The 12,261-nt window shown below is 39.2% G+C and overlaps 1 protein-coding gene across 4 annotated transcripts in view; it reads right to left on the bottom strand.

Moving 5' to 3' along the window:
- Positions 1-12,261, bottom strand: part of ASTN2 (astrotactin 2) — a 7,150,955-nt gene that overhangs the window by 2,521,946 nt on the left and 4,616,748 nt on the right. The window lies entirely within an intron of this gene.

Genomic DNA, 12,261 nt, shown 5'->3' with positions numbered 1-12,261 from the left:
CTACCTCCAGCACGTCCTATTAATAGCCGTGTCGAGGTTTAAGTCTCCCGCCCTTGTGGCTCTGACGGATATAGGTTCATAGCTCTGACGGATATAGGTTCATATGATGATTTTTCTTTCAGGTACTACTGTAATAGGGATACGTTTAAAGAAAACCAATGCAGGTGGCAGTTAAGTAAATGCCTACTGTGCATGTTTTAAGATATTTAGTAGTCTTTTCACCTTTTAGTCAAGTCCTCAGACTAAACATGAGTGAGTACTATAATCCACCACAAGCTCATCTCAAATGGATGGATCTCTCATTCCTGTACTGCCACGTAACTACTGATCACTGTCCATTACAAAAACTGCTGGGTACAACTTAAGACTCATGCTCCCACAGTCTTGTTATATGTAAAGTATGTTATATGTAAAGTATAAATTTAAAGCCATTTGTGAGCAAACCATAGCAATCAGTTAGGAATTTCCAAACTATATTTGTAGATGGAACAGAAATAATTAAGAAAAAAATCTCTTTTACTACAGTTTCTTTTCTATAAGCGTTATTTAAATTCTCACAAATAGCCTGACAATTAACCAACAATTCTGCATTATGCTAAGCTTCTAATTATACATCCTTATGATTGTTTACATATACTTTAATATCTAATTAAAAACAGTAGCCATGAGAATGTAAAATCTGTGCCATTGTGGTAAATGAAATTAGATCATTTAACATTCATCTGCTTAGCAATTATGTTCAACATGAATGAATCTGAACAAATATCCCATAGCAAAGACTGCACCATAGATGTATACAAATCATTTAATCCTGAGGTAAGGTGCCATCATTTATTATGATTCTGTGTTACACATATAGGTTACGGTACTTGGTATTATGTTCATTTTCATCATTCAGCAAACTTCACACTACTCAAGACTGGTGTGGTATCCTTCAAGGCCCCTGAGTCAGAGGTAACCACAACCCAAGCTGCGGAAGCCCTTACAAATGCCTTCTATGAACACCTCCAGGACTGCATGGATCAGGCAATCCCAAATAAAACCAAGACTCTTTCCACAAAGGGCAAACGTCCAGTCTGGTGGACCCCAGCCATTAACAAACTTTACAATAAGAGGAGAAAGCTATTACATGATAGAACAAAATCCATAAAAGGGAAGTCACCCTGATCATTATTAGTAAAAATTACGAGCACTCATAAAATCAACTAAGGCCAATTTTGAGAGAAAAATTGCCATGGATTCAAAGGACAATCATAAGGCCTTTTTCAGCTATGTTAGGAACCTGGGTGGAAACTCACAGATATGCTCAGAATTAGTCCAAAATGATACAAAAATCACTGAACCCACAGACATTGCCAACATACTGGCAGACAGGTTCAGTGCAAACTCACCCCTCTCCCCTAAAGGAGAGATAACTATCCCAGCCGAGTGTAGCCTCCGGACATCTCAAATGCGCAGGTGAAAGCTGCTCTCTCTAAAGCTAAAAACACAGCATCAATGGGACCGGGTGGTGTCCCCGGCTGTGTGCTACCGAGCTAAATGAGGAATTAAACCCGCACATAAGGCAGCTGTTTAATCTCAGCCTTACCACAGGATACGTGCCCAAGGGTGGCGTGCGGCAACTGTGGTCCCACTCCACAAAGGTGGCGCCTCACGGACCCTGGTAATTATCGCCCATAAGCTTAACAAGTCTAGTCTGCAAAGCTATGGAGAGGATCATAATGGAGCTCATAAACAAAGATATAGGGGACTTGCAGACATTGGACCCGACCCAGTTTGGCTTTGTCAAGGGAAGATCATGCCTTTTGAACTTGGTCGACTTCTTGAAATAGTCACCAAGGCCATTGATGAGGGAAAGGCAGTCCATACAGCCTACCTTGACCTTGCAAAGGCTTTCGACACAATACCCCACTCGGGTATTGTAGAAAAACTTACCAGCTTAAATGTAAACCCATATGTCACAAGATGGGTTGCAAACTGGCTTAAGGACAGAACCCACAGGGTTAGAGTTGCTGGCGCTGTGTCAGACTCAAGCCGGTCACAAGTGGTGTCCCACAGGGCTCGGTCCTTGGCCCCTATTGTTTGGCATCTACTTCTCAGAAGTACAGGCCAACATGGGAGGACTTTGGCTGACAAAGTTTGCAGATGACTGCAAACTGGGCGCCATAGTGGAAAGTGCATCGGACACTGATATCCTTCAGAAGGGACTCACGGAAACAGATAGCTGGTGCCAGAGCCATGGCCTGAAGTTAAGCGCCAAAAATGTATAGTCATACCCTTCGGGAAAAACAAGGTAACCCCAAGCTACCATATAGGTGGCAATCCACTAAGCACAGAAGAGGTTATCAGGGACCTGGGGACCCAGGTTGACAGTGGCCTTTCTTTTGACACTCACATTGCTAAAGTGGTTAGAAAGACCTTCTACATTGCCCACCTGATCATGAAGGGATTCACATCCAGATCTAGTGAGGTCATTGTTCCCTGTACTCTTCACTTATCAGACCAATGATCGAGTACAATGCCCCATTCGGGATGTATCTCACCCGACATCTGCAGCAATTGGAGAGACCCCAAAAGTTCCTCACCAAAAGGATAAAGGGACTCCAAAATCTGTCATATGCTGCCAGATTGAAGAAACTCCAGCTCTATTCAGTCGCATACCGTCTGCTCAGAGGTGACATGTGCCTGACATACAAGGCCATGTCCAACCCGGAATTAATGGACATGCTCCACCTCAAAAATCCAAATCCACCAAAACCACTAGAGCAAGCGACTTAAACCTTAGCACGGATATAAATAGGACGTGCTGGAGGGATAGATTTATCACTCAGAGACTCCCTATGCTGTGGAATAAAATCCCGGTCCATGTGAGGCAGAGCACCTCGCTGACTCTGTTCAAGAGAAATCTAGACCTGTGGATGGGAGATCGTAGGTTTACCCCGGGAATCATCTCTGGGTCACTGCTGGACAGAGGCACAACAAACTAATGGGCACAGTATTTTTTCATATAAGGGGTGGCGTAAGCCACAATAATTTGGGCTAGGCTTATAAATGCCTTAGGGCAGATAGCCTAGTATAAACCTATGAACCTATGAACCTATTTGTCCTCTGATACATCTTCAGAGATTCTTCACCTTGTTTGCAAATAGCATCACTGCAGTCTTGATGTCAGGGAATGGTCTAAACCTGACATGGTCAAGTGTCTGAAAGCTGCAACAGGTACACTATACAATGGGACTTTAATAAGTTTCAAATGAGAATGCCAACTGTTCCATTTTTGTGGGTTTATCACTCATTTCAGCTCCCAGCCTTTCCTGTATGGCTGCTTTCTTCTAGACATGGACATAGATGTGGTTCTAGACATTTCAGATGGTCACAGACTAGTGACCTCAATAAACAGGAAATTTGATGGATTAACACAATATGTACACGCTCATAGTGGACATGTACCACATACCATTCATTCATTACCTTACGGGGAAATGTTACGCATTTCCCATTTATGTAATGAAACCTTTGAATTTAACAAAGAAATGAGGTTGTTATATGAGTCTTTTCTGTCAAGGAACTATGATATAGCTATATTGGATAACTGTTATAATGAACTCCATATAGATAAAGAGAATGGTCAGCAATACAATAGGGCACAAGATATAAAGACGGTTTCCCTGAAAAATCGGTCTTTATTGAAATCACAAGAAATTATATACTTTGTTACTACATATGGATGTTATACATCCAAGCTTATGGATATAATTTCTATGCTTTGGAAATTATTTAGTACACTGGATAATGTGAAGCCTTGGTTGGATGTGAATCTGAAATTTTCATTTAAAAGGGGCCGAAACATCAAAGATTTCCTTGTTAAAAGTAGATTTCAGTATCCAGTAGTAACTATGGATAGCAATATTAGACATAAAGGGACCTATCAGTGTGGTAAATGTAAGGCTTGTAGTTATATTACTCTTAGCTTTAATTTTATTAATAATATTTCTTTTAATTCTAATAATTTTTTTTGTTGCAACACTGAAAGGGTCATTTATGCTTTAAAATGTCCTTGCAATAAAGTGTATATAGGGGAGACCAAAAGACCTTTTAAGGTTCGTTTGTTGGAACATGTAAGGGACATTGTCAATAATAGAAATGAAAGTCCTGTGGCTAGACATTTTTCTGAAAATCATCATAATAATGATAAATTGTTACAAGCTACTATTTTAGAGCAGATTAGTGAGTGTGGGAATGACCAGTTTACAATTAAACAAAGGCTATTACATAAGGAAACTATTTACATATTAAAATTCAGAACTTTATACCCTAGAGGCTTAAATGAGGATTTTAATTGGAGAATACTGACAGTTTAATTAAATTTTTAAATAATTGATTGTTTAATTATCTTTGATTGATGTACCTGAATTGTATATAAAGCAATGATTTATTTGTAGTTTGTACTCCTTGAAGGCGAAGGCCGAGACGTCAGAGACTTGTATTTTTATAATAAATCGTGTTTGGTGATATCCAGTTCGTTGTTGTTCTTACCTGTGGACCTGACTTTTGGTGTTGTTGCTACTGATGGCTGCTTTCTTCCCTGGGTCATCAAGCTGGGAGATTCCCTAGTATGACCCTTTGACTGATGCATGCTGATGCTCTGTATGAGAAGACCTCTCTGAACATTTCGGCTATGATTTATACCCTGTCACTGTGGAAAAGAACAGAGAAGCCAAGGCCATCGGACTGTAAACCAAGCTGGGTTCAGTGTTTAAGTCCTACCTCCCATTCACACGCAAGGCTGGTTCAACCAGGTGGTCATGCAATGGTGCCATGAGGGAAATGTCCCTGCCTAAATGGTGGCACATCCCTCTTTGTTTGTTTTTTTTTTTTGCATATCCACCTACTGCAACAAAGGCTTCCATGCCTGAGTACTGGTTTCACCACTAATGCTCCTGAGGTCACAACTCCTGTGCGTCTCCCTCTTCCTCCCTGCCAGCTTCAGTAGTCATCTGATCTGCTACTAACTGTACTACAAAACTAGGAAAAACCAGTACCCTATGGATGACACTTTCTCAAGCAGTGCTGAATTATGTAATGTGTATAATTTTTAGTGGCTTCAAACAGGAATAAGTAAGCTTTTCTGTATACAACAGAACTATTATGCAATGCCTGCCGGGATCTGACAAGACCCAATAATTCAGCAACCTGTACAGTGTACAGTTCCATAGTAAACATCCCTGCTTATGTCGGCTTTGAGCTATGCTATATGAAAATGAGGCTGTATTTTATGCTGGTAAAAATAATTTACATATACATGTCGGCTACAAAATAAATAAATAAATAAATAAATAAATAAATAAAGCAAAACCCTAAAATACTACACTCAAAAATACACTAGAATTTGATAGAGAGACTTGACTGCACAAAGAGCTTAATCGTATGCGTGTCTAGGTGAGCTGGAGGTGGAAAGGTTATAGATTTGTGCTAAATATCTCCATAATAAAGCAATGATCCATTTTAATCTTTCTCATTTTCAAGATGAGCCATGCACAATGAAGCACTTAAAATGCAAAACATTGATCCCCATGATATATTTAATAAGGGAGTGCAGATTTTTCTGGTTCATTGATTTCCATTTCTTATGTTACTCCGTGTTATGCCCTAGAGTGTTTCAGCCCTTTTGAGAAGTCTTGCAAGTAAAATAGAGTCATTTAAGAAATAACACATATATAACTAAAATTGCCACTGCATTAATGAAAAAAAAAATCACTTTTTATACACATATAAATTCATACAGGACTTTTTACAGTTTCATAGCTAAACAAAGCATAAAAGTAGAAGTGGATAAAAGTTAATGATTTTAGAATTGACTGGTAAGTTACTACCATAGAGTTAGCAACTTTATTGTACTGCCTCACCTTTCTGATAACAAAATAATTACACTGTACACAAACAAATTTGTGCGGTTGCACTTTCTTAGACATTAATGCATATAAATCAGAAAATTTCTCATTTACCCAGATTTACAGTACATCATTTAAAATATTCATAAATGTATCTGGTATTTTTTAAATCTGTATAAGACTGCTACAGCAGCACCCTAGGGGGCCACCTAGTTGGCCTATGCGTAAGGCCGGCTATGCTCACACCCCATGTTTGCCACTTACATATCACTTACTAGACAGCAGCCCATTTTAAGTTACAACACAAGTGAGGGCAGCTTTGAAGGTATGGTCTTCGAGTACTGTTTAACCCTTTTATTCTCAGTCAGAGACAGAAATAAGGCAGCAGGCAGATTGTCATTCATGTAACAGTTCCCTCCTGCTATCCTACCTTTCTTCTCATGCTTGCTGGTTACTTTGCTAGAAATTACTGCTCAACAGCACTCCCTGTGGTTGCCTACAAGTGACCATGGATAATTAACACTGGTTTAAATGTGGCATGAGATAACTGACCCTATAGCTACTACCAGTAACCCAAACTCTTGCTGGGATTAGTGGTGCAGTGAGAAGACTCATCTAAGAAAGGATGGTCATTCCCAACCTCCCCTGCCTCTATGCTCCCAGTGGCTGAGCTGTTAGTTGAAATCAATGTCACCTGGGTAATAGCCATGGCATTATCCCTCTAAGCTCCAGGGCAAAAGCAACATTTATCCCTTTTTTTAATTTGTATTTTTCTTATTTTTATGTTTTAGCTTTAATTCATTTGTTAATTAGTGCTTAAGTGACCTGGTCAGTTTCAAACCTTCACAGTTTAGACCACACAAATAAGCACTCAAATGAAAATCATTAAAGAAACAGGAAAAGCACACAAACTCCACAGATACAGTGATCAGAGATCAATACCGAACAACTAATTGAACAGGGAGTTAATCATTTTTCACCAGTGAACTACAGTGCCGACCACTTGGTTTAAAAGCAACACTGCAACTGGCAAATCTGATCCCTTGTGCAGTTTCCCAGACTGGCACTCCCTCAACCCCACCCCCCAAATAACTCTTCTCTACACTGCTATACCTACTAACACACATGCACACACACACACACACACACACACACACACACAATAAACTCCATTATGAATGCAACTGCAATATCAATATTCATTTTTGAAGCCCAGATATCCTAACTGCTTCTTAAAATTTATTTATTTATTTTACATTTGTTGACCGGGCTAGTCTAGCTGGACACATGTCCATTTTCAGTAGAGGCCTGGGGAGAAAAGCTCCACAACATAGAAAAAAAGAGAAGAAACTTGAACCCAGTAATAAGCACTTCAAAAGCAATGCTAGTAGGACAGACAACAAAAAATACATGAGGTGAACAAATTATAAACGAAAGAATACAACTAGAGATACAAAGCCTTTGGAGTCCTGATATCACAAGATATAACATGTTGAAAGAATTACAAAGAGAACTATCACTGAATATAAGAATATTACTGTTTTTTTTTTTTTTTTGGAGTTCAGTGGAGTTGGTGCAGTTAAAGTAGTAAGCTAGTGCTAAAGTAATGTAGTGAAGAAGTTGGGGTCAAAAGAACAGGTGAGTAACTGGCGGCAATAAAAGTTTCAGTCAGGGTTGGTACAAGGACAGAGCCATTGGGATTTAAGGAAGATTTTTAGATGCTTTTTGAAAGTGGGTGTAGAGGTAAGGGTTGTAAGTTCGCTTGGAAGCTTGTTCCAAATAGGTCCAACTGAATTGGAGAACAAACAGTCCCCAGCTTTGTTGTGGGATTTATGGTAGGCTGCTAGGAGTTTAGTACCTGAGCGTAATGAAGAGAGGTTTCTATAGGGGCTAATAAGAGTACAGAGTATGGTAGTATTAGAAGGTTGAAAGAAGATTTTATGGGTGATGCAAAGTTGCTGTAGCAGCAGTTGATTATGTAGCTCCAGCCAACCAAGTTGTTTAAGATTAATGCAATGGTGGGTACGAAAAGGGGCTCCTGTGGCAAATCTGGCAATGTTGTTGTATGAAGTTGCTAGTTTAATGAGATTAGATTTAGATAGGTTTGTAAAAATAGGTGAGGCATAGAGAAGGGTAGATAGCAGGTGTGTCTGGGCAATGGCAGCTCTCGCTGAAGCAGAGAGGAAGGGTTTAAGCCTATAAAGAGAACCAAGTTTTCTATTGACTGACTTAATGGTTAAGTTAATATGAGAATCAAAGTTCAGATTATGATCTAATGTGACACCTAGTAGTTTGGTAGTAGGCTCAGAGGATATTATTGTTCCATTATAAGATGTTATATTGAAGTCAAAAGTAGAGGATTTCTGTGTAGGTGTAAATAGTAATAATTTTGTTTTTTTTGGGATTAAGTGGGAGATAATGTTGATAGAACCAATTTTCAGCAGCTGTAAAAACTTTTTGGGTAGTAGCCTGAAGCTCAGCTGGGAAAGATTCTGAACATATCAATGTTGAGTCGTCTGCATATTGAATGCAGATGGTTTGTGGATGGGACTTATTTAGATCATTAATAAAGATAGAAAAGAGGAGTGGTCAAAGAATTGAACCTTGTGGGACACCAATTTTGATGGGAAGCAGAGGGGATATGTGATTGTCCCAAAGAACAGCTTGCTGTCTATTTTCTAAGTAGGAATTAAACCACTGGATTGCTTGGGGGTCTAATGCCAGGGATTCAAGGATGTTTAGTAAGAATTTATGGTTAACCAGATCAAAGGCCTTAGAGAGGTCTAAAAAGAGGGCTGAGGACAGCAAGTTGTTATTACAATTTTTTATTAATGTGGTCTGTGAATGATAAGAGAGCAGTAGTTGTACTGTGATAAGGTCTAAAACTGTGTTGGCAATCTGCTAGAAGATTATTTTGGAGAAGATGGTCAAGCAATTGCCGATGGACACATCTTTCCATGATTTTAGCTAAAGGAGAAAGTAGGGTTATGGGACGGAAGTTGGAAAGTTTGTTAGTGTTACCCCCCCTTATGAAGAGGAATGATATGGGATACTTTCCAGAGGGATGGGATAATGCCTTCAGTTATGGATCAATTTATTAAAATGGAGACAGGATAGGCAAGTACTCCAGCTGCAATTTGCAGATACTCTATTGGGAGGAGGTCAGCTGAGGGAGAACATGGTTTAGGTTTCCTAAGTAGGGTGTGGATGAGAGCTGTTGAGACTGGTTGTAATTTGAAAGAGGGGGGTTTGTTGTTCAGGGAGTAAAGTTCCTGGGTGGATCTAGGAGGCAAGGTTTTGGCTAGGGATGTAACAGTCTCAGAGAAAAATTTGTTGAAAGTGTCAGCAATTTGGTTGGGTGTACTCTGAGTGATGTTGGAAGGAGTGGGAGTTTTAGAATTACCTGGATGTAGTAATTTGTTAATACCTGACCAGAATTTCTGAGGGTTTTGGTACTGAGTGTTTTGGAATTTCAAGTAATAATTTTTCTTGTCTAGGAGTATTAGTTTCTTGGTTTCATTTCTAAGCTGTTTAAAGGTTTGGTGGTCAATCATGTTTTTAGTGCAGCGCCATTTGGCCCAAGCTCTATTTCTCTGTAACATTTTGTGTTTGGTCTCTTTGGTTAGCCAAGGAGAAGGCTTTTCTCTGGTTTTAACTGATCGAGTGGGGGCATGTTGGTTGAGAATTTGAAGGAATTTATTGTTGAAGTAGGAAGCTGCCTCATCAAGAGGTAAGTATTTTAGGGGAGACCAATTACAAGCTTTGAGCTCTATCTGGAAGCTTGTTTGGTTGAAATATTTCTTGTTACTGGTTGTTCTGATAATTGTATGCTTGGGGATAGGGGGTTATTTTTCTGGTAATATACGTGGGTAGGTGGTCGCTGATATCACCAGGTAGTATGCCGGTGACATAAACCAGGGGGTTTCTATTGACTAGAATCCAGTCAAGGGTGCTCTGTTTAGAGCTAGATTTATTTATCCTAGTAGGGACGGTAATGGTTTGATTGAAGCCATAAAGGTTTATGTGTGAAGTTGGTTTTTGGGAAATGCAACAATTCCAATCAATATTAAAGTCTCCTAGGAGAATAGTTTCCTGAGGGAAGGAGGTGGACAGTTAGCTCAGTGTATTTTCAAGGGTATTAGTATTATTGCCTGGGGGGATGTAACAGCATATTATGTAAATGGATTTATTTTATTAAGCAGTAGTTTGGTGATTAGAATTTCACTATTACTTGGTGAGGGTGGTTTAGTATCTAGTTGGGTAACCAGTAACTCAGTATTGCTAGACCATAAAGGACTGTACTGCAGCTCTGAGCTCTGTAACAGCTTGAGCCCAGGGCAGTCACCCCTTTCAGCCCACCACAGAGTTGGCACAGTTTAAAAAGAGACAAATGATTCCTCAAAGGAGTAGTGGGAACAAGTGGTCTTTGATCAGCATATGTAGCTATTCAGCATAAAGTAGTACATTTTCCTAACACAATACTGTGCTGCTTTCATCTTGTTCCCTGGGACATTTTACATGCAACATTGGGATGAGTTAGCTTGTCACAGTGCTTTGCGGGTATTATGGAGATGTTACTTCATGGCTCACATGTACTGTAGTTTGACAGATAAAGATTCTCCTTTCTATCTATAGTTATATGATGTCTGCATATGTCAACTGGATCATTATTGGTAAAACTGAATGCCAAGAAATGCATAACAGTATCCTTCGGGAAGTTATCCACCCCTGGAAACTATCATACTGACAATACACCTCTAAGAGTTGACACAGTAGTCAAAGAGTTGGGGATACACATAGATAGCAATTTAGACTTTGATCGTCACATGTCTACAAAGTATTGAGGAAATCATTCTATGTTGTGCAACTTATAAACAAAGGTATGGCATCTAGAACCAAATAAGTCATTGTTTTGCTGTATTCAGCATTCAATCAGACCTACAATTGAGTACAGTGCCCCATTTGGCATGTACCTAAACAGGCATATCCAATAACTACAATGAATGCAAGGCATAGATATAATGTTTTATGGAGACCATCTCAAGGCCCTATCCCTGTATTCTGTCTCCTATAGACTGTTGAGGGGAGATCTATGTCTGGAATACAAGACATGGTGAGACCATACTCTGATGGGCATCTTGCATACCTGCAAAACAAACAGCACCAGAATTATTCATGCCAGAGATATAAAAACAATACCTGCTGAAGAGTCAGGCATTTATCCCAGAGACCAACTCTTCTCTGGAACAGCTTCACCATCCATGTGAAGCAGAGTTACTCCATAACCTAATGCAAGTGCAACTTGGACAATTGGATGGGCACAGGAAATGTATCCCTGGTTAGGCACCTACATCTCTAATTGACACAGGCAGCCAAGTAAATGGTTCATATCCCAAGTTCCTGCTTACAAATATTTCACCTCCCAAGCCCCTACTTAAAAGTTATCAAGGGTACCAGAACTTGTCAGAGATTTGAGATGCATGGCTAGACTTAAAAAGGTCATTGTGGTTGTTAAGTCTAGGACACACCTATCAAAGCATTAGGAATGGCCGAGATGTGAAATGTGATTCTAGAAGCTTCAGCTGTAAGAGCAAGACTTGTATTGCTGATATTTTGCTATTCATTTACACAAAGGCAATCCTAACAGCAGTCTAGATTACCTCTTTCAGCACCTTTTTTTTGAGTTTATCATCGAGTATGGCAATCCACATTATTCTTTTGCATTTCAGGATCAGTGTAGGGATTAGGAAGGACATGAATATTATGTTTTATAAACTTTCTATGAACCGTGTTGAGGTAGGAATCACAAATTACCTCATTATTGGATTGTAGTGAATTCAAAGCCTTGTTCTCAGATTACTTAGTCTCGTAAAATTTAATTAGACTTTTTTATTGTATGTATGACATAAATGTCATACGTGTAAAACTGCAAATCTTACCAAGGGTGCTGTACCTTCGTCAAAATCTGGATCTATCATGCTCAAATACATGGAAAATAGCATGAGAGGCATTCAGAAAGAAGGGGTTACAGGGCAGAAAAGAAAACTAGATTCCACTGGGTCTCTCTTTAACCAGACAATTGTTTAGATTTGAGTACTGTAGATTTTCAACTGCATTTTCCATCATCACCTCAGGCGGTACTTGTTAACTTTTTTTTTAAATGACTGACTGCACATACCTCGGGAATAAGTCTTTATTGTTAAGAATGGAATCTGCTCAGTCTTGCTTTTTCATTACCAAGGACAGCATTTTCCTCAAAACAAATATACAAATGTGATTAATAATATTTTCCCGCAGAGGTTTAAAACTTTATTCATGTGGTACAGTTTTGCACCATTTTTTACAGTAATATCAACAAATTAGAAAGAAA

Source organism: Protopterus annectens, chromosome 16.part0 (genome assembly GCF_019279795.1).
Source record: "Protopterus annectens isolate FY-2018-M chromosome 16.part0, PAN1.0, whole genome shotgun sequence".
NCBI classification, from domain to species: Eukaryota; Metazoa; Chordata; order Ceratodontiformes; family Protopteridae; genus Protopterus; species Protopterus annectens.
This window is presented reverse-complemented; position numbering and strand designations above follow the sequence as displayed.